Genomic DNA, 7,009 nt, shown 5'->3' on the forward strand with positions numbered 1-7,009 from the left:
CAATAGTGCAAAACGGTAAAGGGCACAATATAACAGAGGATGGGATTCAAATTCAAAACAAACTTGACAACCAGAGCGATGTTTTGAAGACCGAAACTTAACAGGGACCAGCACAAAGTCGTATGCTATGGCATGAACCATCAGGCACACAGATACAGGATGAGGAGAAGCTGGTGAGCAGCTGATTTTCCCAAAAGGATCTGGGAAGTAAAATGGATCACAACACACCTTCCATCACCCCTCATGCCCTGCAACTGCTTTATGTGCAAAAGCAACTGCTTTTTAGCATCAGTATCGGTTAGGGGTGGACCTGCTGGGAAGTAGTGCTGAGGAGAGGATCTGGGGGTCCTAGTAGACAGTAAATTATCCATGACCCAGCAATGTGCCCTTGTCGCCAAAAAGGCCAGTGGAATCCTGGGCTGCATAGGGAAGAGTGTGGCCAGTAGGTCAAAGGAGGTCATTCTCCCCCTCTACTCTGCACTGGTGAGGCCACAACTGGAATACTGTGTCCAGTTTTGGGCTCCCCGGTTCAAGAGGGACAGGGAACTGCTGGAGCGAGTCCAGCGAAGGGCAACTAAGATGATGAAGGGCTTGGAGCATCTCCCTTATGAGGAAAGGCTGAGAGAGCTGGGACTCTTTAGCCTGGAGAAGAGAAGGCTGAGGGGAGACCTTATCATGGCATACAAGTATCTAAAGGGTGGGTTGAAGAAGGATGGAGCCAGGCTCTTTTCAGTGGTTCCCAGTGACAGGACGAGGGGTAATGGGCACAAGTTAGAACATAGGAAGTTCCGTTCAAATACAGGGAAACGCTTCTTTACGGTTCAGGTGACAGAGCACTGGCACAGGCTGCCCAGGGAGGGTGTGGAGTGCCCTTCTCTGGAGATTTTCAAGACGTGCCTGGATGCAGTCCTGAGTAATGTGCTCCGGGCAATCCTGCTTTGGCAGGGGAGTTGGACTAGACGATCTCTAGAGGTCCCTTCCAACTCTGAAAACTCCTTGATTCCATGATGTGGCAGAAATGGCAGTTGCGTGGATATGGCCGGAACAGGTCTTTACCCTGTCGTGGATCCATGTGCTGTCGCTGTTTGGAGTGAAGACCACAACCAGAAGTCTAGAGCTTTTCAGTCTCTTTATAAATTACTCCACAGAATTGGCAGGCTAGAAACAAAAAGCGATCTAGGAAAAGCAAAGACATTCTCCCACACCAACTTCAAAACATTTAGTAAGTTGGTGCAACACACAGAAGCACCAAAATACACAATACCCTGCAGCCAGATGCAGCTGTGGTGGGGACAGGGGAGGCAGGAGGGACTGTAATTCACGGGGCAGCTCCCAGCACAATGATCCGGTACCCACAACCTCCAGTAGATGCAGCTGACCATTAAAGAAGACAAATTACATCTAAGCACTAAAGGACTTTTTTTTTTTTTCCACATGGATTACATAGCATACTGTGTGCTTCTTATCAGACCACGCTGTAACATAACAAAAAGGTCAGTTCATGACTTGAGCAGAGGCCAGAATAGCTGCAGTCACATTAAACACAAATACAATCTAAACACTATTTAACTACATGGAATTTACTCACAAAGTTCTTGGGCGATTGACTTGCTAAAGGTGTAGGAGAACTTGGCTCGCCCAAACACTGCTGTGGACTCCCATCTATCCCATAATCATTGACATTTATCCCATACTTGTCAACATCCATCCCATATTCACTGACATCCATCCCATACTCGTTGAAAATAGTTGTAAAAGGTGATGTTGTTGCAGAGGGAAGAGTTGAACTCCCAGATCCGAAGAAGCATGGGTGAAACAGGGATGGATTAAATACTGGACTGATAGTTTGCATAGATGGGAAAAGTCGGAGTGAGAAGGGTTTACAACTCGTACAGAGGGAATCCTCTTGAATTTGTGTGTAGAAGAAGTATTTTAGTAATTATATAGCTTAACGTCAAGTTTTAACAAGTAGTTCCAGCCCCATGCATAAACAGAGCCCAAACATTGTGAGTCCTTCACCAGTATGGTTACCCAGTGATATCTGTGCCACCGGCTGCTGCTCCCCGTGAGCAGGGACAGCCAGGCAAATCTGAAACGCCAGGGGACCTTTTCCAGCTTAATTCCATGGTGTTACGTGACTGCGTGCTTTATCAGTCAGAAAGCCAGCTGCCTCCTTGGTGGCTGTACTGCAGCGAGGGACAACTGGTGGAGCGTGATGTGATGTGATAGGAGTGGGTCTGGCTAAACGAAGAGTCTCTCCTGTTATCTTTCTGAAAAACGGTTGACAAAGAGGCTTGCTAGTGTTGTCCCTCTCAAAAAAAAAATGGGCTCTGAACCAAAAAAAATTAAAAATATAATATACTTTAGTAAACATACCTTTAACTCTGTAGGTATGAATTCCAGCTAATCTCAGCTGCTTTCCTTTGAGCTGCCAGCCTGCTTGTAGGGAAGGCATGGAGAGCAGACCAGCAAAAATGTGAATTATTTATGTTCCTGCTGAAAGCACGAGTCCTGTCACTAGAACCTTGCTTGATTGAATGGATCTGCAGAGACAGTTTCTGTGGCAACCCAGAACCTTGCCCACCAAAATGGCACCCAGTCACAGGTAACACAGAACAGTAATAAATATCTGCCTGGGTAACTGAAGATGACACAGAAGTGCCAGAGTAAAATGTATCTGGGTTTTGAGTCCTTCAGTCTCTCAAGACCCACTAAGATGTCATTTCAGAAGGTGAGTTGGTAGCTTGTCAACTCAGGTACTGGTAACAATCTAGCTGTGACAACACGGGGTTTCAAAAGATTACACAAGCCTTTGTGGGAACTTGGCAAGTCTTTAGCACCAGGAACACAAGCTGCTGCCGTCACGGTCTTACTGGTAGCCCAGCTAGTTAGAGTCCGTGTAAATAAAGATGTGGTTCCCAAAAGCCTACTGTCACATCTTTGGGTGTTATATCCACATACTGAATACTGGGTTTGATAATACTGTCCAAAATATTTCAGAGATCTGTTTTTTTTTTTATGCCACGGTATTTAGTGTAGATTGACAAAGGCAGGAATATGTGGATTCAACAGTTTCTTCCCTATCTGTCATTAGCCTTTGATCCTGGCTCATTGCTGTTTGTAGTCTGTCTGCCTTCTTGTAAAGAAGAACCATCACAATGAAAATGTTACAGAAATTACAAGCTGTCAGGACTATCTTGCAAAGCTTTGAAGGGCAATATAGGTTAGTACATTTGTCTAGACATACTAAACATTTTTCAGTATGTCAGTATTTTCATTTTTCCTAATTATCAACCTATCAAATTACTTTTTACTAAATATATTCAGTTTGTCGTAAGAATTTCTGAGGCTGTGAAACCCAAACCATATTATAAAAGTTACAACAAGCAGAATTTCTTAACTACAGAAAAGTTAGTATATGGTTCCTTCATCACGCATCTCCGGTTCAGCTCTGTTCACCACCAGACACCAGAAGAGTAAACTGAAATTTTGTGTTCTTTCCCAAGTCTGTAATTCCAGTGTTTCCTACATTTCGACCTTACGAACAAAATTAGGCTCTTTGCATTTGGAGTAACCTAGGTGCTTATCTCTAAATATCTGGAGATAATCCAGTTATAAAAAGCTTATGGTTATTTGGCCAGAGGTCATCAAGGCACAACTCTAAATGTGAGAAAAAGCGAGGGAAGGTGCATGAGACCTGCGTAACCTAGCCAAGGAGTAATCTGACTGGCAGATGAAGCTTGTTTATATTTACAAGTTTTGCTGATTTAGCAACACCAGGACTATCATAACATTTCGCAATCAATACAGTTTTGCTGGAGAAAACCTGCAGATGTAGTTTCAATGGCAAAATATCCTTTGTAGTTCTGATATAAGTGACACATAGTTATTAAAGCAATTTAAATTGGATCCCATCTCTAGGAGTGTTTACCAGCTCTTCTCCTGTAACAAACTTTCTAGTCGAGGCTGTATTACAAATCAGCTACTGAAGAGTGCAAGGCTAATGACAGCAGAGCTGCTTTGGACGCTTGAGGAGAGCGTAAAGCTTTTCACCCTTTGGGAGGAACCACAGAGAAACACTGTCTGCTTCTTTAAGTGAATCTCGGCTGGAGAACAAAGGACTTCAGCTCATATACAGAGGGGTAATTTACATCTCATTAAACCAATATTTAAAAATCTACACTGTGTTTGTTTCTTTAGTGTCTGTGTTTTTCTTTTCCAAACATGCTTTTCCAAGCATTTTACATCATTTTTTTTTTTACTTTTCCACAATGAAAAGCACCAAGAACATATCTGGGTGTCTAGAGATCCTTTTTTTTTTCTATGCTTGCCTAGCTATAAAACAGCTTAAAGGAATTTTATTAAACTTCCCAAGAAAATTCAGCTCAAACATAAACAGAAGTATGAGTATTTTTAAGCACAACTACAGATGCTTTGGAATGTAATAAATCCTTGAAAGACTTCTTACCTTGATATATTTTCTCATGTAGTACTATAATTTCAGAACTATACAGAAAAACTTCTTTAATTATCAGTTGCTAGTGATTGTCAAGCCAAGTGTGTTACCAGTAGGTCTAGTCTAGAGGCTTTTCAGTGGGTTTTACACCAGCAAAATCCTTAGCTGCATCTGTAAAAAAAAAAAAGAAAAAAAAAAACAACTGACAGCTATGTCAACTGGGATAAGAAGTGTTGGGACAATAGCTGTACCAGAAACATTTCTAACTAATGATTTCAGCAAAGCTATGCATTTGATAGGAGGTGGTTTCAAGAACACATGTATGAAGTGTGCTTTTGATAGATAAATTTACACTCTGTATCACTGGTACAACACAATTACTGTAACAATAAACAACTTTTCATTGGAGAGCCCAAGGATAGACTCAATGGTCATTTCTGTGCCTCTCTTAATGAGCTATTTCAAGAACTGCTTAGAGTGTGGAGTGTTCCCACAACTCATCAGCGCAGGGGCCTCACGGGCAACTTCTCACTAACAGCCTGTAGACCTTGATGAGGTACTTCTGGCTTTATACAAAGACCAGTAAAGACAAAATTTTAGTACACTAAAATACTGGATCTGCTGAGGCATGTAGGGTGTACTCCATCTCAGGGAGCTGGGTGTGTTCTGGAGGGTAGCGAACTGCTTCACCTCGCATCAGGCTCGGTCCTTTCCTGATCAGTAAACAGCAAATCTGGTTTTGAGGGTGGCCTGGGACCACATGAAATCCTCATCAATGCAGTTTAGTTTTGCTCGTGTTATTGTTTTTGCTCCTGTAATTAGTATGAAAGAGCATTCTAACTTACAAATATAGTTGTTTCAGGAGGAGCTAGATTTCCCCACCCCCATGTTTTTCCCCTAGGAGCAGAACAATATGTACTGTTTTTGCCAAATAAACTGGGTTTACATTATGGCTTGACTCCTGGTACATAATTAATATTCTTCATGGACAGTATGTCTTCAAATAGCTGGCTAATATTTACACTGAGAAAAACTCTTGCAGTCCCAGCTTTGGTCGGCCAGAGACAGAAACTTTAGTTTCATTTTCTTATCTTGTGATGACATACTGTAAAGGTGCAGTGGTGTGTACAAAGTACAGCATTTCAAGGCTTACAGGAACAAACATGAACATAAAATTCAACGGGCAAATAAAAGGTGCTGTTGCATTTCCTGTCCCCTCTTCCCCATTTTGAAAGTCACATTTTTCAGAAAGGGGATACAAGTATGAACATAGAAACCAAACTACATTTTTATCCTGATAAAATAGGCAACGGCAGTTTTTACCAGAAAGTCGCTAGGTCTCCATTTTTACGATCTTTCTGCTACATTTGCAGAATTTGCATTTCAAAAATTCTCCCACAGAATGTGTTTTTCAAAGTGTATTTTAACAAAGCATTCACCCATGGCCTACTTTCAAATGCCAACCGCTCACCACAGTTAATCAGTAATATGCGGCAGGGGGAAGGAATGGCTATACCCTAAAACGCTTTGCAAGCAAGTTACCTTCCAAGAGGTACCTTTGGGCAAATCTCATGACCAAGAGCAAGTTTTGTTACTTTTGACTGTACTAGCACTCTCCTACTAGTGTAGCTAAAAGGAGAAACGCTGCTCCCGGTTCTTTTTAGACCTAAAAACACTGGTGTGAGTTGTGACCAGTTAAAAGGCGTAAGACATACAGGCGTCAGAGAAGCAGGGAGGCCAGGGTCACTTGCTGAAGTACATGAATTCCCATCAGATGGGGACAATCCTGTGTCCTGGGTTAACCGGCACCTAGCAGCGTCCCCGGATCGCACCGGCTCTCCCGGCCCCTGCAGCACAACCACCCCGGAAGGGGACAAGGCCGCGTTTACGCTGACGAGCCTAGGTGAACGCTGCGGCCTGTACCGGTACGACTCGCTTTGCTGGAACGAGTACGAGCGCTGGAACGAGTGGTTTCTCTGGTAAGGGACAGCCGGCTGACACTGCCCGCCGCTCTCCCGTTGCCAAGCGGTCCCTCCCAGGAGGGGTCGGGGGGATTGTGTGAGGCGGTGAGGCGGCCGCCAGGCCCCAGGCCCGCCCCGGGGGCGGTGGAACCGGCGTTGCCATGCCGACGGCTCACCCAACAGAGAGCGAGGGGCGGAGCGACGGGTCAATGGCGTTGCCACGGCTCGTCCAATAGCGAGCGAGGGACGGTGGGCAACGGCGGTGCCAAGACAACGGTTGACCAACAGCGAGCGGCAGGAGAGGACGCGCAGTCGCAGTCGAGCGTTTGGCGGGCAAGGTGGAGGCACCAATCAAAGCTCGGGGCGGTCCGGAAGGCGGTAGGAAGAGGCACAGAGGGTTGGGAGTAGGGAAACGCAACCAATCGTAAGTCGGGACGCCGGGGCGAGAGGGGGAGCTTTAGAGCAGGAGCCAGTTAGAGGAGGCGAAGGGCTGGCCTAGCCAATCGCGGGCTGAGCCGAGGGATTGCCAGCCAACCGGGGCGCAGTCAGGGAACAAAAGGGGCTTTCCAAGCCGCCAGCCCTTTTCCCGAGA

The sequence above is a fragment of the Vanellus vanellus genome, assembly GCF_965231255.1.
Source record: "Vanellus vanellus genome assembly, chromosome: 1".
NCBI classification, from domain to species: Eukaryota; Metazoa; Chordata; class Aves; order Charadriiformes; family Charadriidae; genus Vanellus; species Vanellus vanellus.